General features: G+C 44.6%; 1 pseudogene; it reads right to left on the bottom strand.

The window, feature by feature from the left end:
• Positions 1-12725: 12725 nt before the first annotated feature.
• On the bottom strand, positions 12726-13415 carry LOC147750834 (lysosomal-associated transmembrane protein 4A pseudogene; annotated as a pseudogene).
• Between the last annotated feature and the right edge of the window lie 14003 nt (positions 13416-27418).

Genomic DNA, 27418 nt, shown 5'->3' with positions numbered 1-27418 from the left:
AGAACCTAAGTCTACAAAAGAAAACGATTAAAATCAATTCCAGAATCAACAAATTAAAAAGCATAGACATAAAGTGGATCCGTTGCGTCATCTACAAAAAGAGAATAAACAAGTTAAATCTGTCCCTACTCTATGCTAGATGATATCCCTACTAGCAAGTCCTTTTACCCTAAAAAGGTGTCAGCAGTTTGACTTCCCAAGAAGTTCAAACTCTCTTAGCCTCTAATGGTAACTTATGTCGAGAAGCAGTACCCTTTCTGCCTACCCATCCGCTCTCTAAGGGTCCTCGGCCTACTGCTCTCTTGCGCTCTGCTCTTTCTCTCTTCGCCTTTGCCTCAGGCCATCTGCGCTAACTTCTCCCCTGGGTGCTGTCCCTAAATACACAATCACAGTATAGGTGGAACACCCCTTGACGCCCACCACATGCACATTCACATGATGTCATTCTCTAGGTCTTTCCATAGCTTCGTCTCTTCGCGTCGTCCGTTAAGTTGACCTTTCTTCTTAGACTCCATCTTCGTCTTCGTGCTGGTGACTTCATTGACATTCCAGTTGACACTTTCAGAGCAAAGTCTATCACTTCATCAGAATTCTATTCTTTACGACTGTGTTCGTAACCTCATTTGGTCCTGTGAGCGGTCATTTCTAAACAAGACTCCAAATTTCAAGCGTCTCTTATCTCACTTAGGCCATAAACTTCGTCTAGCATTGTCACTTGAAATTTAACAAGACCTTTGACTTTTGGCTCGCACGTTTAGATCAAGGCTATCCACGATTCCTGTGATCCCACTAAATTACATACAGCGGACTACACTCCTGCGAACCCTTGGTCAGTCAGGTTAAAATCACACATGACCAAACTCTTCTAACATTCCTACAAACTCTTCTACACAGTATAACCTTTAACACACATTTATATATAATTGAATTTTAGCAAATCACTTGGTTATAAGCGAATGCATCTTACATAAAATACAACATTATACTCTTATTTCTTACACCGTGCTATATACTCTGCACATTTCTTCACTTTACATTTCACCGCTTTCTCCGCTTTTATAATTACACGTACATCTATTCAGCACGTTCTACTGTTCTTAAGCATTTCTACACATTTCTATATTAGCCCATCCTATATGTATACGGGCCTTTCTCTAGTTCTAATGTATTCTAGTGTAAATACAAATACATTTCCTATTACATTGGTTACATCGGCTAACTTTACGCTACAAGTGCTACTTCACGTTACAACTTCTACGTTTATGCGATATGCTTGTAAATATGGTATAGATATACTTTTTATTCAAATTGCGCTCTCTCAGTTCCCCCCTTTGATGACCTCTAGGGGTCATCACTAAAATGCAATTTGAATGTCATTTTACACAGAACTAGTTACAAGATTCCCTCTTTTTATCGTTTCGAGAGCTCTTAAACTTTTATACTGTTGATCTTGTAAAGCAGCTAATCTCCTTTCTTGCTCTCTCATGGATCTTTGTAACCGGTTCGTCCTATACCATTTGTACAGTTTCACTAACCCCAACAATGTAATTATACAAATCAATATTATTAATACAGGTTTCAATATATACCACACAACGCTTTTACCAAGATTTGCAAACCAATCTCCAACTTTACCCATTCCATGACCTACTTTTTCCCAAACATTTACTTTTGTTAAATCTTCGATTTCTTGATGTATCTCTGTAATGTTATGTATGACTTTCTCAAGTGGTTTTGAATTGTCTGGAATGTAAGTACAACATTCTTGGACCTTCAGAGCCTTGCAGACTCCGCCCTCTTTTGCTAGCAGAACATCTAAAGCAAGACGGTTCTGAAGAACCATTGCTCTAATCGACTGCATCTCTCCCTCTACTAGCATCAATGACCTTGCAGTACTTGCAGATAATCTATCTACAACTGTAGCTAGTCTCCTGATCTTAACATCGTTAAGTATTAAACCTAACATAGGAAACATTGCTCCAAATATGTCTCCAACTACTTCAGCATCTCCTATTTCCCTTTTCGTTCTTGTCGAAGCCTTTCCTTCTATGACCTCTAAATCCTTTGCATGATATATTTTGGGGAAGACAATTGCCAAGTAACACGAACCATACCAATTGTCAGGCAGTTTTACATAGGCATTTCTTCCACATACAAAATATACAATAGGAATCGCTTGCATCTCTTTCATAAAATCTTTCGTATAGTACTCTAACCTAAAAGCATGTTCGCAATTAACTTCACCTACAAATACACTCTCATAATATGTCTTGCTTCGAGTTAAACATAACTTTCCTTTCTGCGTTCTATCCAAAGCTATTGGACCATTGCTACCTTTCCTCTTGTGTGCTTTTTCTTCTTCGGTCCAATCTGTTTTCCACTGTCCTGACATTTTTAGAATCTTCTGTCTCCTGTATCTGTCATCTACTTGTCCTATGAATTTCTTCTCTATCTCTGACACTTTGCAAGTCAGATTATTTCTGCGTTCATATGAAGTATCTAATGTATCCCAAGGAAGAAAGAATTTTGCCAATCTATCTTCCTTTTTATAATAGTCCCACTTATTCATTTGTTTATAATTCGGGACTTCAGGCAGTACCGAATCATAATTTGAAAAGTAGTACTCAAACCCTTCTCTACCATAAAATATACTAAGCAGTAAACTACATGTTATCCCATATGTTAGTGGGAGATGATGATATCTGATACCTTCATCTACAGAAGCCGGCAATTGCATACATACATAGCAATCTTTGGCCTCCATGGCATCGATATACTCATACAATAGTTTGGCATATGCATTTGACCTAAAATTTCCCTGCGACTCGTCTACGTGTAATCTACGAGCTTCATCTGCCAGTAACGCCTTTTCACGGATCACATTGCTCTCCTCCTTCTTCCCAACAAGAGCGGGTTTCAAAGTCGTTACAGGCTTTACATCTGTTGTCTCCTTTACGCTTGTATGTCCTACCATGTATGATATGGTAACTACTGTAATAATAAGAAAAATTACTACTGCTATTAGTGTACCTATTATGCATTTGGTTTTTCGGTTTGGGTTGCCATTCTCCATGTTATCAAACAATGTAGCTCTTTCTTTTTCGAAGAAAAGTTTTCTTTTTCAAGTCTTTATTTTCTTTGTTTGATTTCTCAGTCTGTGAAGCGCTCTTAATCAACAAAAAGTCTCTTTTTCACAACAATGTCTTTTTATCTTTAGCAACAGACAACCCTAACCCTTCTCCGTCCTCTAAATGTAAACCCTAATTTTATTCTTCTTTCCACTCGGCGCTAGGTTATCTTCTTCTTTATAGCTTAAACACAAAAGTCTTTATGCATCTATAATGATTCTCGTACCTGCAGCTTTAATAACATATTCCAATAATTCCAAACGAATGACTTTTTCTTCTTGTGCTGGTATTTGATGACCAAAAGTCGGAAACTCTAATCGATTTAGCACTAGGTCCTTGATCCGACTTAGGTAAAGGGGAATGGGAAGCGTGAAAGTCAGTAACCCCTCAGTCTCGATTCCAGGCGTCAACATCCATATCTCCACTGCCACAAATGGATCGAGATTGATCACCTTCACGTCTCTCACTCTCCCAGATCTCTGTCCCCAAGACATCTGCTAGATAGGTCCACTCAGGGGTGGCGTATCTTCTGCAGGGCACACGTACCCTTCTTGATCTTCTCGGACTCTCAGAACCTGAATCCGTAGCTTCTTCGTCTTGATCTGAATCTTCAGCGATCGGGACAAGGGTGCTCTCTGGATTTGCTCTCACGGTTGACTCTCTCCTTCTTTCCGGCCAACTAGCTTCTCCATTCCTTGTCCTCCTGCTCCTTGTTCTTGGACTCGTCTCTTGATCACTTATAGCTTGTTCGGTATCTGACTCGAATTCCCAGCTACTTTCCTCTTCTGAGACAGCTTCGGTCTCACTGGTGTCTTGACCGTCACCAGCCTGCTCCGACACAGGTTCAGCCTCTTCAATCACCTCTACAGCTTGACTTTCCCTCTCTGTGGCTTCTCCACTTTCTGCTGGATTTGCATCCGAGAGAGGAGCTGTTTCTTCCAGAGGTGCTGGAACTCTTCGGGTGTGTGAGGCGTGTATCCAGTTGGGCAAGCCTCCACACTTTACTGCAGTGTTCGTAACTAGTATGACTTGAAATGGTCCTCGCCAGCGCACGTCTAGACAGTTCTTCCTGACATGCTTCTTCACCAGGACCCAGTCCCCTGGACACAGGTCATGGCACAAGTCTTGTGCTGATGGAACCTCTGCAGCCTGGACCTGGAGGGACACAGAATGAATGGCATCAGATAGTCCCTTGCAGTAGTCCAAGATCAAATCGTCTGTGATGTTCAACAATGCTGCAGTCGGAACCGATGGCAGTCTCATAGCTCTCCCCATTAGCACCTCGTGTGGAGAGAAACCTGTTCTTCTATCTGGTGTGCTACGTATGCTCATAAGAACCAATGGAAGTGCATCAGGCCAACTCAGGGATGTCGATGAACAAACTTTGGCGAGTCTGGACTTTATTGTGCTGTTGATTTGTTCTACAATCCCCGAAGCTTCTGGTCGATAACTACAATGGAGCTTCTGGTCTATGCTCAAGGCTGAACATAGCATCTTCACTATTTCGCTGTTGAAATGAGTTCCTCTGTCTGATTCCAAAGAGGCTGGCACCCCAAACCTCGGTATTAACTCTCTAAGCAACAGTTTTGCTACTGTGAGTGTATCGCACCTACGTGTAGGGTAAGCTTCAACCCATCTGGAAAATATACAGACAATCACTAAAACGTATCTGAGTCGATTGCATTTGGGAATTTCAATAAAATCCAGCTGCATTCTATTGAAAGGCCCCCCAAACCTCCCTATGTGACTCAATGTGACTGGTGTTCTCTTTCCTACGTTTAGTTGCTGACAGATCGCACAACGCTGACATACTGCTTCTGCCGCTACTCTAAACTTCGGATTAAACCACGTTTGTCTGAATACTCTCACCATAGCATCTCTACCTATGTGTGCTGGTCCATGCAATCTCCTTGCCATTGGACTAACAAGTTCGTTTGGTAAAACTGCTCTCCCATCTGCAGAAATCCAAAAATTAATTTCACTTTTAGTACATCCAGCTGTTTCCCAGCCCTTTTCTCATCATCTGGTGCATTTTCCTGAACACACTTCAATTCATCCCACGTATCCACAGTGTCTAACAACATAGTCAAATCAGTTCTTTCCTGTATTCCTCCCACTTCTACATTGGTGTGAGAATACCCCTGTTCCGCACAATAACGTGCTACCTCATCTGCGTAGCGGTTTCCTTGCGACACAAAGTCTACATTCTTTGTGTGCGCGGCACATTTGACAACCGCAATAGCTGTTGGTCCTTGTAATGCTTCTAACAATAATCTCACGAATTCTCCATTCCTAATGGGAGAACCCGAGGAGGTCATATAACCTCTTTGAGACCACAACTGCCCGTAATCGTGAACTACCCCGAAACCATACTGGCTATCGGTGTATATGGTGACTCGAATTTTGTTGCCTGCCAAACAGGCACGCGTCAAAGCAATGATTTCAGCTACCTGAGCGGAATGTACTCCTTCCAGGCAGGCGGCTTCCACAACTCCCGTAATTGTACAAACTGCATATGCTGCTCTCAGCTGACCAATATCGTCTCTTACGCATGAACCATCAACAAAGAAAATTTCATCGGGGTCAGTCAATGGCTCATCTACGATATCTGGTCTTGGTTTGGTGCATAGTTCAGTCACATCAAGGCAGTCATGATCTGTACAAATTTCATCATCAATATCATTTGGAAGTGGCATCAAAGTAGCAGGATTCAAGACAGAGCATCTCTTCAGGGTCACATTCTCAGCAGCCAATATGACTTGCTCGTAGCGTGTGAGCCTGCTATTCGTCAGATGCTGAGTCTTGGTCCTGGTCATTAACAATTCCACAGAATGCGGTACGTACACCACTAACTGATGTCCCATAACCACATTTTCACATCTCTCAATGCTGACACCCGTTGCAGCAACGGATTTGAGACATCCGGGCAACGCTGCGGCTACTGGATCTAATGTAGCCGAAAAATACGCCACTGGTCTACGCGCATTTCCGTGTATCTGGGCCAAAACTGCTAAAGCGCAACCTTCTCTCTCGCAGCAGTAAAGCAAAAATGGCTTCTCATAGTCAGGCATTCCCAAAGCCGGGGCACGACACAAGTCCTCCCTCAGCTGCAAAAATGCCATCAAACAATCTTTGTCCCATGGTACCGGATCACTCACTCCTTTGTGCGTCAGTTGTAGTAACGGTTTTGCCTTCAGTGAAAAGTTGGCTATCCACTGCCGACAATAACCTACCATGCCTAGAAACATTCTGACTTCTCTTTGTGTTGTAGGCGCGTTCATTTTCATGATCGCCTCTATTCTGTCTGGAGACCCCTTCCGTTTTCCCTTTTCAATCCTATGGCCCAAGTATTGCACTTCGGTCAGACAATACTGCAATTTACTTGGAGACACCTTGTGTCCGTTCTCGGCCAAGTGATTTAGTAAGGTGATGGTGTCTGTTTTGCAAGCTTCCTCAGTTTCTGACGCCACTAGGAGGTCGTCTATGTACTGGACCAGAACCAAGTTCATGGGCAGCACTAGACTTTCAAGATTTTTCTTCAGCAGCTGGTTAAAAATCGATGGGCTTTCTGTATACCCCTGGGGAATACGACACCATGTTAAAACGCGATTTTCCAGCTTAAAAGCGAACAGATACTGGCTCTCCTCATCTAAAGGAATCGAAAAGAAAGCCTGGCATAAGTCTATCACTGTGAACCATTCAGCTTGGAACGGTATCTGAAACAATATCACTGATGGATTCGGTACCACTGGACAACATGAAACAACGATATTATAAATCTTTCGAAGATCCTGCACTATTCTGTATTTCCCACTAGGCTTCTGCAAACCCATAATCGGGGAGTTACATGGACTTCCCACGATCTCCTTCAGTATTCCCTGTTTAATCATGGATTCGATCACAGGCTTTATTCCTGCAATCGTCTCCGGTGTCAACTTATATTGTGGTGTTCTTGGATACTCGGCATTGGGTTTTACCATGATCTTTACCGGTTCTACTCCTTTGATCAGTCCTATTTCTTCTCCAGTAAAATCCCACACCTCAGCTGACACAGTCTCCTTCAAATCCTGTGGAAGCTCCTCCACCGTTAAGGTAGGGTATAGGTCCACGCATTCCTGCGAGTTTACAACCTTAAAATCGGCATCATCGTCGTTCGTCTGCACTTCTACTCCTTCAGGTGTGCAATATATTGTGCAGTTTGGTTTACACAACAGATCTCTTCCTAACAGACACACAGGGCTAGAATCACAAATCACAAACTGATGTTCATCACTGTAATTCCCTATTTTCACTGACACTGGTTCTGTCAGAGGATTCGTCATTCTCCTATTTGCGACTCCTACCACCTGAATCGTCTCTCCCGACATTGGCAGACCTGGGACTACCGCCGATCTCAAAGTGGATCGAGTGGCCCCCGTATCCACCAAAAAGGTCGTAGGACATCCAGCCACTTCAGCTTCGACGTATGGTCCTCTCTGATCTACCTCCAGGGCTACTCCTAGAGTACAATCTTCTTCTCTATTCACTCGTTGTCCCGTAAGAGGATCAACGTAGTAGCATTCTTCTCCTCCTACGAACAGTGGCAGTTGTCTATAGGTTTTCCCTCCATTTGCAATGCGAGGCGGTTGAGGGAACTGAGCTCGAGGAGTCTGAGTCCCCCCTTTGATAAACTTTCCCTTTGGGACTGCTGTTCCCTTTATCATGCTGGTTTGAACCTCATCCTCCTCCTGTTCTAATTCCCCCGTCTCGACATTATAAGGACACTCGCGTCTCCAATGTCCCACCTCGTTACACTGATGGCACCTCGTTGTCTTTTTCAGTGTCGCGATATCTATCCTCGGTCTCGGTCTTTCCTCCTCATCTCTGCTTTGATTATTCTGTTTCTTTCCTAGTGTTCCTGTTCCCTGTTGTCGCTGTCCACCCTTTCCAGCTGATTGCATCTGCACCAACATCAGCTTCTCCTTAAGTTTCTTTGCCTTCGAATCTATCTCATCGCTACAGTACCTCGCATACCTCAGAATCTCATCTAAAGGTTTGTTCTGCCAACAGATCAAATGCTGTTGAATCATTAAGCTTATGTCTGGTCGCAATCCTAGGACAAACTTCGACACAAACTGTCCTATGTCTTTGGGATCCATCACATCCAATCCACTGTACTGTTTAAATGCTTTCAGCAATCTCTCATAGAACTCGTGAACGGTCTCTTTAGGTTCCTGAGTTGTTCGATCTATCTTAACCCAGTCTATGTCCTGCACCGGCACTTTCTCTTTTAACCATGCAATTACTCTTTCGTATTTTTCCATGACTCTCTCTGATGGACCATTCGTCTGTGCATCCCTCGCGGGTTCACAAGTGGGCCATTCGATACTAAGTTTGCGTGCCGTCCATAAATCTCCGGGTACTACGATATCAAACAGAGTGTTCAAATCGATCCACAGCACCTTAGAGATCTTCACAAACCTCTCTACCTGTTTATACCACTCAACGGGATTCTCCCTTAGTTTTGGAAAGGAATTGGTAAATGCCGCTAAATCCCCCCTACTCCAGGGCACATGCACGTAGCTTCCGTTCGCGATTTCTCGCAAAGGGAAAGCTTCCATTCGCATTAGCTCTCCATCCGGGGACCTCGTAAGTGTACTCCTTCTGACGGATCCCCTCTTGGACCATCTTTCCTCCCATTTATCCAAATCCCTCCATACTCTGATACTCAGGATCAGTTCCTTTATGTGTACTTTCAGCCCAATCGTCCTACGCTCATCTAGATCCTTTTTTTCTCCCGGGGCATGGTGGGTGCACCTGAAACTATCTCGGTACTCCTGCGTCTTTCGTTCCCCCTCACTAAGGATGAAGCGAGGCACTCCCCCACACCCTGCACTCCCATCTTCACACATTTGTCTACTGCCACTGGTGGTATGGCAAGTATCTCCTTTGCTTCCTTGACTCCCTCTTTCCCACTCCGGGCTGCTTTCGCCAGCTCCGCAGTGAGAGAGGATCCTGTTATCCTGATCTCTCCATTCTGCTTCTGTTTCTAATCTTTTATTCTGAGTCTCTTCGGCAGCATCCCATTCTTTCAAATACTCCCTTAATTCCTTAAAGGATTTCGGTTTCGGTCCCCTCAGATCCATCTGTCCTCTCTGACCCCCCTGTTCTATCCAGGGACCCGTTGCTGAATCCAATGGGGTACTCCGACTCTTTGGTCCTAGCAACTGCCTTTGGGAATTGATCGTATTATTCCTACTTTCCATCTCTGCCCTTTCCCTGTCCCATCGTGCCTGTTCCTCCTGCTGGGCTCCCTCTGGGTTGTAGATTGACACTATAGTACCTATGGTAACAGGTACTTGTAGAGCATTCGGCAATTGGTACGACCTTGCATGCTCCGTTTCTGGCACCTTCTGGACCACAAATCTTCCTACTACTCTCTGTACGGGACTAGATTGAGATACTTCCTCACCTTTCTTGGGATCCCACTCTGATGTGGGGAGCAATTTATATTCCCCCCACCTAGCCCCGTCCTCTTGCTGTAGTTCGGGACTTTCGGCTTCTCTGTTGTACGGAGGTGGTCTATCTAATAATAGCCTCTCTATCAGATCCTCATCTGGCTCGCTATCCTCATCTTCTTCTAGAGGTTTCTTTTCTCCCGTAGTCTCTAGCATTGTGAACAGTTTGTCTGCTTCTATCTTTTGCACCCTCCACTTTTTAGCTTCATCGTCCCATTTAGCATCCTGCACTGCTTTTACCGATCGTCTCACTCTTTCTTGGCATCTATTCAAGCTCTTATCATGTGCTGCTCTAAACCACGCACTAAGGGCTTCAAACTGTGTTGGCCTCGGTAGAGGTCTCGTTGCAAGCATTACTGCTTTCAGTTGGTTCAATGCTTCTACCCTAAACGTCCCGTACCTCGGGAACGTTAGTTCCTTATTCCCTTCTGTTAGCTTATTCCACTCGGAGATCCATAGTATTGAGTGTAAGCCTACATTCACAGCCATATAATAAGCTGGTGTGCCTTCTGGTGGAGCTTCTTCCCCTGCATACAAGTTTCCTCTATCTCTCTTAAAGATCGCCCTTAAACGCTTAAAACACTTCATTTTCAAGAATCTACGATTTTCCTTAATTACTCTTCCTTATTTACTTCCCGATGACAAACTACCAATCCCTGTGCGGCTTTCGCTAATCAGCCTATCCCAGCGCGGTTCTGCACCGACCGGCCAATCCCAGCGCGGCTCTACGCTGACGTCACTCGTCCCCTCTGCAGCAGTTCCCCTCCTTTCTCAGCTTGCCTCGCGGTCTTGCATACGTCTCATTCACACACCGAAAAAATGACTACTTCCGTCCAAGCAATCACTTTTCTCTGACTGTACGGCCACAGTCTAACTGTAATTGTCACCTCAACTGACGAAACGTCTTCCTCTCACTTCGGACGCTCGCCTTAACTGATAGGTTACTTACACACAGTAAACGTACGACCAGCGTCCGTTACTCATACACTCACTCTTACACTCCCCCTATCATCGGTCTGCGGGCGATCAATGGTACCTCATGACCCCCTTTACAATGGTAGACAATTACTCTGGGTGTTCGATACACCCGAACCACTTAAGCCCTTCTCTGGACATAAGATTTTATCCGGTTGCGCGCGCTCACAACCTTCCCTCAATCACACTACAGGCATTCAACTCCGCTTGACATTACAACACAGGTACAACATAAAACACCGCAATCTGGCAACGCATGACCCTTATACTCACTCTCGACCGACTCTGCTGCTTTTCTCTCGGAGCGTCAGCACCTTCTTCAGCAGGGATTCTTCTTCTAGTCGTCGATGACTAGGGACCTTGGGGTAATCTAGACCTGACCTAGGTTGCCTTCCTCAAGAAGAAAACCATCTTTCTCTGCTACCAACTGCGGGGAATGAGATTTTGATACCTTTTCTGATCACCTAGATACCTATCTCATTCTTCCAATTTTGGATCGATTATTTTCTGTCATTGAGTAAAAGGCAAACCCCACATAGGTTAAATCAACCCCATAGACTGACGCAACTCTGAAGAACCACTTACGACTGATAAAGTTTAAAAGTTTAATATAAAATCATAGATAATTGCAAATACAATCCTCTCAGGATAAGATTCAACAAGTATACAGGAACTAAAAGGAACATAAATTCCCTAAAGAACCTAAGTCTACAAAAGAAAACGATTAAAATCAATTCCAGAATCAACAAATTAAAAAGCATAGACATAAAGTGGATCCGTTGCGTCATCTACAAAAAGAGAATAAACAAGTTAAATCTGTCCCTACTCTATGCTAGATGATATCCCTACTAGCAAGTCCTTTTACCCCAAAAAGGTGTCAGCAGTTTGACTTCCCAAGAAGTTCAAACTCTCTTAGCCTCTAATGGTAACTTATGTCGAGAAGCAGTACCCTTTCTGCCTACCCATCCGCTCTCTAAGGGTCCTCGGCCTACTGCTCTCTTGCGCTCTGCTCTTTCTCTCTTCGCCTTTGCCTCAGGCCATCTGCGCTAACTTCTCCCCTGGGTGCTGTCCCTAAATACACAATCACAGTATAGGTGGAACACCCCTTGACGCCCACCACATGCACATTCACATGATGTCATTCTCTAGGTCTTTCCATAGCTTCGTCTCTTCGCGTCGTCCGTTAAGTTGACCTTTCTTCTTAGACGCCATCTTCGTCTTCGTGCTGGTGACTTCATTGACATTCCAGTTGACACTTTCAGAGCAAAGTCTATCACTTCATCAGAATTCTATTCTTTACGACTGTGTTCGTAACCTCATTTGGTCCTGTGAACGGTCATTTCTAAACAAGACTCCAAATTTCAAGCGTCTCTTATCTCACTTAGGCCATAAACTTCGTCTAGCATTGTCACTTGAAATTTAACAAGACCTTTGACTTTTGGCTCGCACGTTTAGATCAAGGCTATCCACGATTCCTGTGAGCCCACTAAATTACATACAGCGGACTACACTCCTGCGAACCCTTGGTCAGTCAGGTTAAAATCACACATGACCAAACTCTTCTAACATTCCTACAAACTCTTCTACACAGTATAACCTTTAACACACATTTATATATAATTGAATTTTAGCAAATCACTTGGTTATAAGGGAATGCATCTTACATAAAATACAACATTATACTCTTATTTCTTACACCGTGCTATATAGTCTGCACATTTCTTCACTTTACATTTCACCGCTTTCTCCGCTTTTATAATTACACGTACATCTATTCAGCACGTTCTACTGTTCTTAAGCATTTCTACACATTTCTATATTAGCCCATCCTATATGTATACGGGCCTTTCTCTAGTTCTAATGTATTCTAGTGTAAATACAAATACATTTCCTATTACATTGGTTACATCGGCTAACTTTACGCTACAAGTGCTACTTCACGTTACAACTTCTACGTTTATGCGATATGCTTGTAAATATGGTATAGATATACTTTTTATTCAAATTGCGCTCTCTCAAATATGAATGGCTCCTAAACACCACTTATTTAAGCAGCTTGCAGGATAAATGAAAAACAAGTCCACGCCACAAAAAACAGACAATTACCGTCAAAAGCACAATCACTTTAGGCAGGTTTGTAAGGAGGTGGGGGTCCTTTTCAGGCATCTTGACTGCCATTTCATAAGATGGAAGAATATACTGAGGAGGAGCTTCAAAAGCAGGGTAGACCGCTATCTCCGGCAGATTTCGGTTGTTGATATATTTGTAGCAGTTCCACAGAAAGTTAATCAAATAGGCCTTTAAAATTATTAGGAAAACAAAAAACACAAGGACAATAAACAAAAGACAGCTGGAGTCCAGAGATAGCAAATCATCTTTGTATGGGAAATCAGGCAACTGTTCTAAATAGTCTTTAATTTTTGGCAAGTATGTAAGAGAGCTTATGGCTACAAGGCAGCAGAGTGCAAAGTCAAAGAGTTGATAGCAGAAAAAATGAAATCAGCCAACCTCCTCGATGAGCGATTGACCCGTACACCATCATGGCACTGATTATAAACATGAGAAGGGAGATGGCAAAGAGAACACAAGCATTTTCAGCCATTCGCTCAGATGCATAGTAGTTGCCCATAACCTCATACTGAATATCAACTGTTGGCACTGCATTTGGGTGTGTCACCTCTACAGTGAGCAAGATGCCCATCAACAGGTTCACAACCTTGTACCAAGGGCCAAGAATGATAGAGCCCGTGCGCACATGACAGCACCCGCAACAGTGGGTACTGTAGAGCGGATCACGACTCCGCTTCAGAGTCATGGTGAAGTGTTAGACCAACAACATGAAAGAGAAAGCATCCCTCTCTACTGCGTCCTCTCAGCCTTTACCCATCTCTGTCCCCTAAACTCGTACGTCAACACCTTCTCAAGCTTGGGTAAACTGGCGATATCAGCAGTTTTCCGGCGATAGCTGCCGCAAAAAACATCGCCACAGATGAGAGCGACAACTAATGCTAATGATATGCTAATGATATGCAGAGTAGGTGTTCCTGTTCAAAAACACATGAAAACGCCCCTTTGCGATAATCTCAACAACCAGCTACATCTGCGATCTAAAAACAGGGGGTAAGGCTCGTTAGCAGCAGGACTTTAACACCTGCCTTTTATTGGTGTTAAGCAGGACGACAACCTGCAGTATGAAAGGGAGCGCAGCCCAGAGCCACATCTGAAGACCAACACATGTCATGGAGCTACTGATCATGCATCTCGGAGACCCAAGAGGGCCACAACACCCACTGCCACCACCCCCAGGACCCCCCCTGCCCACCCCCCATCAGACTACCACCTAGGCAGTGCAGAACAAGACAGCAGACGTTCCAAAAATGCACCACCCTCAGCGACTCAATGCCAAAGGGGCCATTGCCCACTACAGGCTCAAAAGGACATCCATCCTCTGCATCCTGACCCACATTGCCCACAGGCTGACAGTACCAACACAGCGGAGAACCAACATCCCTTCGCAGACAAAGATGCTGGGTGTGCCACACCTGTTGGCCTCTGGTACCTCCCAACCAACAACTGCCAGAGTCGGAAGAGTCTCACAGCCAGCCCTATCAAACTTCCTCACACACGTCTTCGATGCATGTCCCCAAACGCAACGGCGGGCCTGTGTATCTGAACGACACGCTAGTTCAAATTTGTTGTGTTCCTGCGCAACCAACCCCAAAACCAGCTGTTGCTTGACGCTTCTGTGCTCCAGATCCACGATTGTAGTCACTGAAATGGGGGTGCGCCAGGTCATGAAGTCCAGTAGTCAACAGTAGTGTAAAAACAGTTCTTTAATACAAATACATAAATCAGCAATACGAAAAGCTCAGCCAACACGTTACATTCCAAACGGTGAACTTCATCAGGTCAAGGTGTGGATTCAATTAACTGTATATGCTGCGGGAACTCCCCAAAGCAATTCCATATTCCGAAAGTCAGTATTCAGAAACCTGTCGGATAAATAGTGACAATGGTCAAGCGTCCGTATAGTCACAAACGTAATCTGGTAAAATGTATTGCAATTGGACAAACCGGAACACTTAGAGGTATGATTAATCCTGCATAAAAAGACTGTAACAGAAGTTTCTGTGGTTTTGATCTTCGTAGGAAGATTACGACCACACAAACTTCTGTTACAGTCTTATTATGCAGGATTTTCCATAACTGTATGTATCACGGTTGATATCCCAGCACCTTCACTTCTCCAACACTGCGCAAGAACAGCTGGAGACCAAGCAAGGGAACTAAGCCATAGCTGGCTTCCCACACGTGTTGGGGCAATTGACTGCACACCTGTACTACTTGTGCCCCCTCCCAAAACTGCACACAATCACTGCAACAGAAACCACATGCATTCCATCAATGTGCAGGCAAAACTGGACCACAGGGGCCTGTTCACCAATGTCGATGCAAACTTCCCATGCAGTGTGCATGATTCCTACATCTTTCGCAAGTCCATCACCAACCAGTGCTTTGGCACCTATGGAAATGCACTGCTCGTCGGTAAGTACCAACTGCACACACCTCAACTGCACAATAATACAACTCACAACTGTGGGAATGCACATTACAAAATCACATTAAACATGCCAATCAACATGCCCAACTACCAGACACGACAACACAAGTAACTGTGGTAACCGTGGCCAGCCATGTAGACAAACCATCCATGGCATGGCACCTCTGCCACACAATTGCAGAAAGTGGGGAGAGGTGGGAACAAAGTATGTGCGAAGGAGGCAAGTGACCCATCAATGAGAATGTACACAATGCCAAGTGTGGCGGTGATGTGCTGGACAGACTTCAGTATGCAGAGCACAGACATGTCCATGTGGACATATACTGCTGGTGTTTGTAGTGTTGTGGACAGTGGACGCAAACAGGTCACCTCAGGCACTGTGGAAGACCTTGGACATGTAGCTTTGTCATCCCCGCTGTAAGCGTGAGTGGAGTGGCCTTGGCCAGCATATGTCGTGAATAAATAGCCTGGGGCTCTAGGCGTGGTTCTGTCCTGGGATGGCCACCAAAGTAACTACTGCATGTGTCTCTGGGTATGCCATATCCTGTCCATAGGCCTACACACATGTAGCCACCGACCTTTAAACTGGAGATGAGGTTGCTACGTCCCTAGCCAACCCGTGCACATCTCGTCATCACATGCAGGGTAATGTCTGCCAGGGCTGCGCCCCCACCCAGCCATACGGCCACTGCCCTGAACGGTGGTGCCTGTAGGATCCTATGTGCCAGCTGCACCCCAATCCTGGTGCCCAGACCTGTCCGCCGCCCAGCGATGACTGCCTGCCCCTGCCCATCCAAGCCTCAATGCTCTCCTGCCGCCACCGACATGTCTCCAAGAGAGCCCACAAGCTGATCGCTGGATTCTGCTCCACAGGCCCCCAGCGAACCCTGCGGCACCGCAAAGTGGAGTCATGTGTGTGCTGACTGCTACCATCGGCATACACTGCGGTCCAGAAGGACACTCAATTCAAATTGAATCTTGATTGGCACGACTGCGTATCGAGGCCTACACATCATTGTAGGCTGCACACTCGCTCAGCTCTTCAGGTTCCCCTAGCTCAGTGCACCACTAGTCATCATTCTGTGGCGGTAGGCCCGTGCCGGCAGCAGTGCATTGGGTGCCACCAACTCTTTGCAACGCAAGTCATCGCCCCGTGGTGGAAGGCCCGTGCCAGTCGCAGTGCATTTGGTGCCACCAACCGAGTGTGCCACAGGTCATGGACCCTTTATGATTGAGTCTCGTGGTGCGAACGCCATCATGTCACCTCCAGCAGTGCGGAATGTGATGTGGTAGGCCCCCTTTTTTTGGCAGGGTCACATGTGCTGTGACTCCTGTGCTGGATGGGTGGGGTGTGGGTATAAACCAGCTCTCAGGGAGTGGCTGTGACATGCTGACAACTAGACCAGTGATCAGGAGATCATTACCGGGAAGACCTGGGTCATGTAGCTTTGTCGTCCCCACCTGTAAGCGTAAGCGGAGGGGGCTGGGCTAGCGTATGCCATTCCAGCATAGGGGTGTGAACAATGAGCCCGGGCGTGGTTCAGTTCTGGGTTGGACAAGTAAGTAACTAATGCATGTGTCTCTGTTGTAGTGTCGGCGCCACTCGGACCGCAATCGGCAATGTTGCACCCTGTGACTCAAGTCCCACAGCATGAGCAACATGGATGTAATGGAGAATCACCGACCCTACATACATCCATACTTTCATACTTGAATGATCATAGACATGACACATCTGTTTGAAGTTGAAAGTTTTATTCACATTCAGTGGAGTGTTGAAACTGGAGCAGTACAGGGCCATGCAAACCCCACTTCACATTGTTGCCCAGTGGAAGGCCAGCCAGAGTCCTTTAGGGAAGTGACAAGTCCATCGAAAGATGAAGAGTTCAGTCCGCAGTCTGATTGCTGTGTCATTGGTAACCAAACATTTGGCAGTCCATGTTGAGGTCCAAGGTGAGTATCGCAGAGTGTATCGGGGGACAGTGGAGGGCGATGATGCAGAGGGCAGAACCAAGCAGAAACAGGCCATATGGCAGAGATGAATGATACTATGTCCTTCTTACCAATAAGACAGACTCATCTGCATCTTCGTCCTCTGATGTATCATGTGCCTCACATGTGGCTGGTGTTGTTTTATCTGCATCACTGTGTGGCAGTGACACATCAGTGGCTAGAAGTAGATTGTGTGCAGCACTGTGTCAGGGGCGGAGATGTGTATGTAGTAGTAGCAGCTGCATTCATCTGCGCCAGGCATTGTGTCAGCAATGTCATGATGAGGATCTGCAGGGCAGGGAAGAAACCAGCTACCTGTCACTGGTGTGCAGCCGTGGCAGCCATTCTTTCCGCATGCGTCTCCTCCATGTTCTTCGTGATCTTAAGCATGTGTCCCAACTCCCGGACGACATCGCTGGAGCCACTCTTACTAGACAGTTAGGGACTGTCAGTGGTCCCTGATGTGACTTAGACACCCACATATAGCATCTAGTTTGGCTGCCATGAGGTCGAACCCCACCTGCACCTGATCAGCCATCTTCTCCTGGCACCCCAACACATGGCGTTGGAAGGCCATGTGTTGTATTGGGGGTCTTGTGAGGTAGCTGTGGTGTTGGGTGCTTCCTGTTGTGTGGTCTGTGCAGGGGGTGAGGTCTCCTCGATGGAGCTAAGTTGTCCTGCTCCTGGAAGTGGGGTGCCAAAGCTGCCCATGAGCTATTGGAGGATGCTGTTGTCGAAGGTGTGGAGGTCCTCTTCACCATCAGTGAAGAGATGTTCAGAGGTTGTTTGTGCACGTGGATGTGTCAGAGTGTGACCTGCTCCTTTACGGATGTGGTTCACACTCAGCTACCTCAGTGTCGTGGCGTGCAACATGTTATGATATATTGACTGCAGCCATGCTATTCATCATGCAGTGTCACTTGCATTGTCAGCGAGGCTCACAGACATGTTGCTTTGCTAGGTTTAGCACATGTGCATGGGTTGGTTGGTTGTGAACTTGGTGATGTGTGGGAAGGGCCCTCTCTGGGCACATAGTCGACGTAGCATACTTTCTTTTTCTAGGTGTGCTGCAGTGTGCCAAGGGGTTCAGAACCATGATCTAGAGTCATTCTGTGTGTGCACTGTGCTGTACTTAATTGTGCATGCTTGCCATTGTGCTCATCCCCCCGTCCCCCCAGTCCCTGGTTGCTACTCACCCTGTCGCTGTTGTTTCAGGTCATGTTCAGCAGTATTGGCCCCCCGACTCCTGCCACCATCTCCACACTGGTGACTGTGGACACCATTTCTTCCATCTCATCCAGCTACTCCTGTGGCGTGGACAACCATCTCCAGTCTGTATTGCTACCTTCTGGTTGTTGCAGAGTTTCTGCTTGGCTTTGCGCTTCACATCATTCCAACGCCTCTTGACCTCTGCCAATGTCCTATTCAGCCCTCCTACTGCATTCACCTTGTCCACGATGGACTGCCATATTCCATTTTTTATTGCTAATGACACATTGGAGGTGACGAACAGTTGATGATGTTCTATCAACTCCATTATCAGGATCCTGTTTTCCTGCGGACTGAACCGCGTCTTCCTCTTCTTCTTCTGCCTGCCCTTCTCTGACCCAGGGGTACCAGGCTGGTCCTCCGTGGGGCTTGTGAGGTTCTGGTTGTCCTCTGTACTTGCTACGGCGGCCTGCATTGTGCTCCGTGGTTGTTTTGATTTTGTTTGCGTTTTTTTTCTGCTTTTATAGTGACTTTTCCTGCCTGACGTGTGTGAATTGGAAGCCTGGCGCAGCTTATCGCTGATTTTTTTATTGCGGTTGGGCCCATCAGCAATTTTTTCACGTTTGGCTTTGGATTTTGATCTCCGTCACAGTAATTTTTTTGCGGACATTTGACGAGTTATCGGGAGACTATCGCATGTTACTGCGGTGTTGTGAATACGACCTTAACATGGAGTTATTTTACCGCGATAGACAGCGATATGAAAATTTGTATTAAACTATATTATTATCGCACATTCTTGAGAAAATATCCCTCCTGGTGTTTTCTGATTAGTCATCTGCAAAATGCTACATCATTTGAATTTCGAGGTGCAAAAAATAAGAACGAATGGAAGTGTTTTAACACTACTCTAATCAATAACAGTGTAGATCTTTATAGGGTGAAACAGTTGGCTACTTTATGAAATATCCTGGCCATAACCCTACAATTGAATGCGTTTGATGGAGTAGGCAGACATAAATTATGGTCTAAGTATTAGCCTTGGGAATAAAGAGAATAAATTCATCAACGAGCATACGGAAACCTGGATTTAAGGGGCAAATGTATATTAGATGAGATTTAACAAAATGAAAACTCACAATGGGCTTAAACATCGCTATATCTTACCACTCCTGATTATTTCTATATTGTGGTTCTTCCCTTGGCTCTAGAACATAGCTAAGCTGGTGATCCTAAATTTGCAATGATCACCTACAAAATATATTCAGATGATTCATTCTTTTCAACAACTGTAATAATGCTACAATGACAAATACGAAAGAAGGAGAACAAAGGAACCCTACTCGCTAGAGAACCAGGGTGATTAAGCAATACAAGAAAACAGTGAATCCTGTGGAATAGTATAGTCATATATAGATGCAGAAATGTGTAATCACGATACAATGGTTTGGGGTGATGTCAGAAAGAAAAAAAACACAAACACCAATGGTTTTGTTGACATATGTATGTTTTACTCAAATAATAAACTGAAATAGGCAGTTGTGCAAAGTGTCCCAAGTGAAACATGAACCCAAAAAAATGTGACACATTGTGGCAATATTTACAAGGTTTAAAAGATTCTTTCTACAGAAAGCGACCATTTCTGAATGAATACAAAAATACACAGCAACTATATACAATCATAAGTGCTGAATCAGTGGTTCACTTTTATCTTTACTGTCAACTGTGTTTCGACCCTTTATAGAATGTAGGGCCTCATCAGGACCTATAATATAGGGACATCTAGCAAAGGAAGAATAAGACAATGTGAGATCAGCATATGGCCCATATACTGGCACAAATGCAAAAGACTGGATCATACAGGCAGAGGATTTTGTAAAGGGTACCTGGACGTCCAATTGCTCAGCTGAGTGGGGTGAGTATGCCAACCGTGGGTATGGTGAAAAAGGAAAAGTACTCACAGGGAGACCCAGCCGGGATCTGGTGAGGATGATAATTAAAGAGAGAAAGACAATGGTTAGAAAATAAGGTTAGAGGGGGTAGGGTCAATTATATCTCATTTCAAACGGGGCATAAGTGGTGGAACTGCACTAATGGTGCAAAGGAAAAAAAGTACCCCTGGCGAGGGAGTAGACTGGCAATCAAAGAATAAAACAGTGCTGATGAAGGTGATATACCTCGGCGGGTATGAGCCGGAATCAGTGTAGGAACTCTGGTGAAATGATAAGAATTAAGGACCTGCGGGCAAATTTGCACGCAACAGAACAATTATGAGGATTTACTCTTCGTGGTGATAAATTCTGGGTAAACCGCAATAGAGGTATAATATATCCTACCAAAATATGGCTTGTAGTCCATTAGCGATATGAAAATGTGAGTAGATCCATGGCAAGTAGTCCGCATCACTCCTGGGCTTCAGTAAAGATCCCTGTGAGATGAGGAATCGGAGTGTTAGTATTGGGCTTGGCTAACAATAAAGTGACAGGTGGCCCGGGCTCCAGTCGTATCTCGTACCTTGATAGGGATAGAATTCCATGGGGCACGTGACAGTGCTACGGGCTGTCAGCAAGAACGCATCCGTCTGCTTGCTGCAGGTCAATGACATCGAGCTGGCATTTGCTCGGACTTAAATACACAAGTTACGATCCAGCTGAAACCAGAAGAACCCGCAGGCATCATTGAGCATTGCCACAACATGGAATTATCTGGTTTTTTGGTAAGTGAAAACAAAAAAGGGAAAAAGACCTTAGAAAAGCAGGTCAGTGTAAAAGAGGTCAAAGTTGAGGAACAATGGAATCAGAGTAAGGATTAGAAGTGAGAAACGGATGTAGGCACACTTGTGTTTGTCAGCGTAGTGGAAAGCGGGGGTGCAGGGATATATAAGATTACATAATAATGTGAAATGTGAAATGAAAATGGCAACATACACATTTAGATGTTTGTACATTTTGGCATTTTGGCAAAATAATGAGTGCAGCACACTTTAGTTTTGCAGCGTGGCAGAAAGCGGAGTTTCAAGGATAAGTATTTCAAGTAGTAAAATTACATAATAATATACATTTTGGCAAATTAACGAGTGCGGAAAATTATGCATTTCACAGTAATCATCACCGCGGATGAATCATTTCGCAATATACATGTGTGTGGTAAACTGTTCGATTAATTTGCTATATACAGAGAGCACATAGTACATAAATATTCGGCTACAAATTGGGATCAAAATCCAATATTTTTAAATGGGAACAATGGAATTTGTAGATCTTGGATAGAGGTGCGGTCCAGACTATAAGCTACCATTGGCACAGTTGCCATTCAGAGGATGTATTTTGTCGACATAGTAGAATCTAGGCAAAGTAATTATGTTACAACCGCCGAGTGGTGGAGTTACATAGCAATCCCCAAGGGTTCGGTCGCAAAATGTGGGAGTGGAGTGTGGCATGATCATGTCAGTGTGTCAACGGAACCACCCCACTCTTCTGAGGAATTGAGTCCCTGGTTTATGGAATCAATTCTGTCTATCCAGTAACATTCGAGCCTTTGGAGAATTTATGTGATATCTCCCCCTCTCTCAGGGACCAGGGCAATGTCAATAATTTGCCATCTGATCTCGTCAGCTGTGTGCTTTTTCTCATTGAAATGAGAGAGCAGTGGGACATTCTCAAATGAGCACCGTATGCGACTTTGTGTTGCCCAATGCAGGCTTTGATTAGTTGTTGGGTTTGGCCAATGTACGGTAGTCCGCAGGGACACCATATGCAGTATACCACGTTCCGCTTGTTACAGTTTGCGAAAAAATCTAATGATCCAGTCTATCGCATTTGTTCCTGTATGTGGGCCATATGCTGATCTCACATTGTCTTATACTTCCTTTCCTAGATGTCCCTATAATTATAGGTCCTTATGAGGCCCTACATTCAATAAAGGGTTTAAAACCCCGTATACAGTAAAGATGAAAGCAAACCACTGATTCAGCACTTATGATTGTATATAGTTGCTGTGTATTTTTTATAAATTCAGAAATGGTTGCTTTATGTAGAAAGAATCTTTGAAACCTTGTAAATATTGTCACAATTTGTGACATATTGTTTAGGTTCATGTTTCCCTTGGGACATTTCGCACAACTGCCTATTTCATTTTATTATTTGAGTAATACATACATATATCAACAAAACCATTGGTGTATGTGGTCTTTTCTTTCTGATATCACCCCAAAGCCTTGTATCGCGATTACGCATTTCTGCATCTATATATGACTATACTATTCCACAGGAACCACTGTTTTCTTGTATTATAATGACAATTATAACACAAGCAGGAGTACACTATTTCAAATAACTTGAAAGAAAACTACAGGAAAACAAATGTAATGCATTTTGGCTGAACAAAGACAACGTAATTGGGTGATAGGTGGAAAAAAGTTTGAACACGTTTTATTCTATGCGTATCTCAGGTATGTGATCAACAGTATCTTAAACTGGCAATCACGTTAACAAGGTAACAAGGAAAGCTTCAAATACAGTTGGTACTAGCAAGACATATGATTACATATATGAAAGAAGCGTTATCAAACAGACTATCACTGCAATTACAGCAACATTGTCGCCACTTTTGCCATATGCCTCAATTGACATAAGTACGAAAACTATAGGAATATGCTAAATGAAATATGTTAGAAGTATCAGTAAACATTTAATCTAAGGCTATCATACCCCCTCTGCTGATTTCAGTTAGAACTGGGTCTCAATTAAATAGCTGCTCTCACTAACAGAAATGTTATTATTTATGTTTGTGACTGTCGCTAGGCAGATGAAATTATCTCAAAATGCAAGATCTTATTGGAATTGCTTCAGAGGATTATAAAACAGTTCTAAGCATTAACTTGAAGCTTATTATGTCAGAAGATTATGGTCTACAAACAATAAGTGAACTGAGCGCAAAGTAGAAGTCTGACTGGCAGGTGGTAATAAAAACCTCAAATTAAGCTAAGTTTTTCTTTTAAACAAAAGGATGAATATACAGCTTGAAAGTTATTCTTCTTTCAAGAGGGAGCCAGTGGAGGTTGCAGAGGTGTTGGTTAAGGTGCTTGTGCTGTGGGATATCGAGTATTGGTCTGACTGCAGTGTTCTGGACAGTCTGGAGTTTACAGAGGAGTTTTTAGTTGTTTCCAGCATAGAGGGCGTTGTTATAGTCCAGTCTGCTGGTAATGAGGGCATAAGTGACCATTTTCCTGGCACCTGAGTGGATCCACTTGAATGTTTTACATAGTATGCCAAGGCTGTTGAAGCATGCGGAGGGGACGTGGTTGATCTGGCAATTCACTGTAAGCGGTGAGTCCAGTATGATGCTGAGGTTACGTGCATGGCCTGTCGGTGTAGGTGAGTTTCCGAAGGTGGAGGCCACCCGAAATCATTCCATGTAGAGGGGGTAGAGCTGAGGACGTGGACTTCTGTTTTCTCTGAATTGAGTTTCAGGCACCTGTTCCTCATCGGTTGCCGTTTTGCACTCTTGGCCCCACAGCTGTGGAACTCACTCCCACCGGAGCTCCGGTCTTGCTCTGACTTACTTCGGCTTAGGAAGCACCTTAAGACATGGTTATTCACACAGGCTCATGAATAAGTCTTTCCTCGGTATGTGACCAGCTTAGAATAGCGCCATGAAACCTTGGTCTACGTGCGCTTTATAAATTTGTTATAACATAACATAACATAACTTACCATAACATAACATAACATAACATAACATAACATAACATAACATAACATAACATAACATCCAGGTTGCAACGGCTTTCATTCCTTCTTGGAAGTTCTGCCTGGTGATGTCAGGATCCTTGGTGAGGAACAGGATAAGCTGGATCAGCGTAGGAAACGATATTAAGCCTGTGGATTCTGACAATGGTTGTGAGGGGGGCCATGTAGACTTTGAAGAGGGTGGGGCTGAGGGAGGATCCTTGGAGTACTCCGCATCTGATCTCTGTCGGTTCTGAGAGGAAGGGCGAGAGTCTTATTCTCTGTGTTCTGCCTGTGAGAAATGAGTCCAACTAGTCTAGGGCCTTTCCTTGGATGCTGGCAACCTGGAGTCTGGTGGCTAGTGTACGGTGGGAGATGGTGTTGAAGGCTACTGATAGGTCCATGAGAATGAGGGCTGCCAGTTGGCCTTGATCGAGGAGGGGGCAGATGTCGTCTTAGGCTGCAAATAGGGCTCTCTCAGTGCTGTGGTTGCTTCAGAATCTGGATTGAGAGGTGCCTAGAATATTGTTGGCACTGTGTTGCCGGCCTTTTCGATGACCTTGGCTGTGAAAGGAAGCAGTAAGATGGGCCTGAAATTCTTGAGGTCCGTCGTGTCTGCGGAGGGTTTCTTTAGGAGGGTTTCACTTCAGTGCACTTCCAGTTGTTGGGGAAGGTGGCCATTTCGAGGGAGCAGTTGATGGTATGATGCAGCTTGGGTGCTGTGGCTGTGGCAGTCCTGTAGATGTGCGGCATGCAGGGTTCTGAAGGTGCTCTGAAGTAGATGCTCTTCATGATAATGTGTGGGTTAGGGTGGTGCAGAGGTCTTGATCATCGAGAAATTATCGTACAGCGTCTTGAGGTTGAGATGAAAGATGGTGTGTCTGTTTTAGAGGTCTTGGGAGGGGGGGACGTCATTTGTTTCGCTTTCGGGTTTGGCAATTTCCTGTATGATGGTGAAGAGTTCCGTGGAGTTGTGGGCCTTGGAGAGGATTCTGTCTTGGAGGAAATTCTTCTTTGTGGATTTGTTGAGGTCACGGGCAGCCTGTTTTGTAGGCGGAGCACGCTTCTGGAGTTTTGCTGTTTCTCCAGGTCTTTTCCAGTCATTGGCAGGAGCGGTTGGATTCTTGGAGTGCAGTGGTGAACCAGTTTGCTTTCTTGTTGTGTCGTCTCATGGTGTTCTGGAGGGGATGAGTGTGTTTGTGCAGTTGGCTATCCATTGGCACGTAGTTGGCATCTGTTGTAGTTTCGGGTGGAGTGAAGGTGACGGTTGGGGATAGCTGTTCTTTAGAGACTTTGTTCCAGATTCTGTGTTGGAGGAGACATGGGTGCCTGTGTGTGGTGTGTTTTGTAAAGGAGAAATGGATGCATGTGGTGGTCAGTCCAGAGCAGTTCTGTGGAGTGGCTGAAGAAGATGCTGTTTCCTCCTGCAAAGATGAGGTCAAGTGTGTGTCCACCTGTGTGTGTGGGGGTGGAAACAAGTTGCCTGAGTCCTATGTTGATGAGGTTCCCTAGTTGGGCAATGGTGTTGGGGTCACTGTCGTTGTCCAGGTGGTTGTTCAGGTCTCCGAGTAGTATGTAGTCTGTGGAGGCGAGGGCGTGCGGTGCGATGAAGTAAGCAATGACGTTATTAAACGGTTTGCAGGGGCCAGGTGGTCTGTAGGCAAGTGTCCCATGGAACGTCATTCTGGGGTTTGCTGGGTTTTGGAAGTGGATGTGTTCTATGGGGGGGGGGGACAATGAGCCGAATTGGTGGTTGTCAATCGCAGGGAGCTTTTGTGGATGATGGTGAGTCTTCCTCCTGGGTGGTTGGGGTGTTCTTTTACCAGGATTGTGTATCCATCAGGGATGGCGGTTGCAATGCAATACATGTTTAAGATACAAACTCCTTTACATTCCCTATTAGGCAATGTGAAGGTGCGTGGAGAGCAACCAATAAGGATGAATGTATTTGTCGTCTTTGCCACCGTGAAACATTTCAACATGTATTCTTTTTATGGCCTAATCTATTGGATATGAGAAGGAAGTAATTAAACGAATGCTTCCACTCAAACTTGATAAGAACGATCAAAGCTGAATGTAATTTTTTGTTTTATGGGATAATCAAATAAAGACATCAGCTGTATAAATAAATGTTAAAAGTTGGCCGAGCAAAAACATAAGATTCTGCAATTTGTAGGGCTGACAAATTAATTCTTAGATGCAAAGGTTTAACTTTAACACTCTGTTCAATTTTATGCTATGCTTTTGGTATTTTTTTTATTGTATATGGTTTTAAAAAAAACCTCATACAATAGGGATTTAAAGTAAATAAAATAAGCACCAGATGTGGAGTATTAAGGCGATGAAAAGTCCCCAGTTGTCGTCAGGAGATGCTAAATGTAAATGATAATCAACAGATGGAATTACCTTCACTGTATTATCCCTATGGCGGATGAAATTCCGATAGTGAATTATATTGCAGTTTCAGCATTTTCAACATAAACTGGAGGATGTTTCACCTCTAACTAACAGTAAACAATGCGTCAACAATACAACAAGCAGAAGAGCATCTCGCAGCGCTGCAGGCTCCTGCTGGCACTGATGGTGTTTAGAAGTATGCACCACAGTGTATGCAATGGGACATATGTAAAAGCATTGAGAGTGGTAAGATAGTGTTGCATTATGTAGTTTATCTCTGAATCTGATCAAATGTAATATCGGAGAGAATCATATATGGAAACGAAAACATGAAACACCTTGGGGCATATTCACAAGGATTTATCTCTGAATTATCCCCACTTTAACGCATTAAAAGTGGAGATAGAATTAACACCCCATTCACAAGCTAGTGCAAACTGCATAGAACACTAGTATTCCTGCAATAACGGCCCCCAAATGTATCTCCATGGGGAACACCACCAACTAGCACTAATGAGATGCAGAGTAGGCGTTCCCATGCAAAAACACACAAGAAAATCACAACATCACATTCACAATGAACTGCCAGATCTGCGAAGTGATGCAAAAACAGGGGATAACCAGTGGTAGCACCAGGGATTTTACACCTGCCTTTTGCTGGTGTTAAGCAGTATGACTACCTGCAGCATGGAACGAAACACTGCCAGGAGCCTTTTTAACCTGTAGGTATTCCAGAGGGAAGGTGTCTGCCTAAGTTAGCACCACTAAAATGACAGTATTTTTGATTAAAAGAAATGGTCAGACTTCGAGGAAGCTGATTGCCGCAATCACATGTATGCCAGTTTCACAGTGACACCTGGCTTCCAGCAGGGGCAGTGTTGGGCTGGGAGCTAAAAGTAGTGAAGCTGGGACTTTGTAGCCAATTATCGG

This window comes from Lissotriton vulgaris, chromosome 1_1 (assembly GCF_964263255.1).
Source record: "Lissotriton vulgaris chromosome 1_1, aLisVul1.2, whole genome shotgun sequence".
NCBI classification, from domain to species: Eukaryota; Metazoa; Chordata; class Amphibia; order Caudata; family Salamandridae; genus Lissotriton; species Lissotriton vulgaris.
Note: the sequence above shows the minus strand (reverse complement) of the source record. Positions and strands in the feature narration are given on the sequence as shown.